This window comes from Etheostoma spectabile, chromosome 4, assembly GCF_008692095.1.
Source record: "Etheostoma spectabile isolate EspeVRDwgs_2016 chromosome 4, UIUC_Espe_1.0, whole genome shotgun sequence".
In the NCBI taxonomy this organism is placed as follows: domain Eukaryota; kingdom Metazoa; phylum Chordata; class Actinopteri; order Perciformes; family Percidae; genus Etheostoma; species Etheostoma spectabile.
Window position 1 is genome coordinate 3,586,512 of NC_045736.1, and position 1,098 is coordinate 3,587,609.

The following is a 1,098-nucleotide window of genomic DNA, read 5'->3' on the forward strand; positions in this document are numbered from 1 at the left end:
CAATCATCACATACCCTTCACCATACCTAGAGATTGGCATGGTGTTATTTCAGTTAGTTTAATAGCAGGTTTGATTTGCATTGAGAGATGATCTTAAGGAAGTTCCCCATGCCAATCTCTATGTATGCTGAAGGGTACGTGATGATGGGGGGTTATTTTAATGTAGATGTGGATTTTCCTAAATTTTTTTGAATTAAGGCATTAAGATCACTTTCCAAAAGATGTTTTTTTATTCCTTTTTTCTCTCTTATTTTCTCTTTTTAGCATTGGTCAAGGTGGCCGCGGGTCCTTAAAAAGTCTTAAATCACGTTTCCTAAAAATAAGGCCTTAAAATGTATTAAATTATCTTAAATTCAGATTGGATAGATCTTAAATATGTTTGTGTCTGTCACGGCGAAAATGCAGGCAATGTTGTGAGATATTTTTACCAGTAGGCTTTGCGCTCGTGTCGCGGTAAACATAACCCCATTTGTACATGTCCTATCCCTGACCAATCGGCTATCCTAACCTTAAACCACTCCAACAATCAAGCTGCTTCGGGGGGGGGTTGGCGTGGCCGTAGTCAGTGAGATTTGTAATTTTGCGGGATTTGTTATTTCGCAGCATACAAGTAATACAGCAATTGTTAATAGCCGTCTAGAAACACGGGGATGGCGGGGTTAAATAGTCTGGGAGGACTGGCCCAGTGACCACAGTCGTCTCAGTCTCGCCTCCGCTACACCTGCAAGTTAACAAGACAAACCACAGTACACATGTAGGATAGGCCCAGGGCCGTCAAACCAACAAACATGACGTAATTCTTATAGCTAGTGGTGTGTATGCAGTAGTTATTATATAATCGTAAGGAATAGTTTCAGTTTTCTCACATCGCCACAGGTTTTACTCCCCCAGCCGCTGTACCCTCCCGAGTTTACCCATGTGGCTGTGGGGTTGCCTTCTTCCTCCTTCCCAGACTTTGTGGTGGCTCTCACACCACCATCTTCCTCCTGCAACACTGTCGGGGTCTTCACTATTCACCCATAGCTGGGGCTATTTACCCTTAGCTGGGGCTATTTACCCATAGGTGGGACAGTGGTTGACGGGCATCAGGGTGTTTCC

General features: G+C 43.8%; 1 protein-coding gene and 1 long non-coding RNA gene across 2 annotated transcripts in view; one reads left to right on the forward strand and one right to left on the reverse strand.

Annotated features, from left to right (window-relative positions):
• zgc:162780 (putative methyltransferase DDB_G0268948) overlaps positions 1–1,098 on the forward strand; it is a 16,442-nt gene that overhangs the window by 6,279 nt on the left and 9,065 nt on the right. The gene's annotated exons all lie outside the window — the stretch shown is intronic.
• LOC116687506 (uncharacterized) overlaps positions 1–1,098 on the reverse strand; it is an 18,064-nt gene that overhangs the window by 4,228 nt on the left and 12,738 nt on the right. The gene's annotated exons all lie outside the window — the stretch shown is intronic.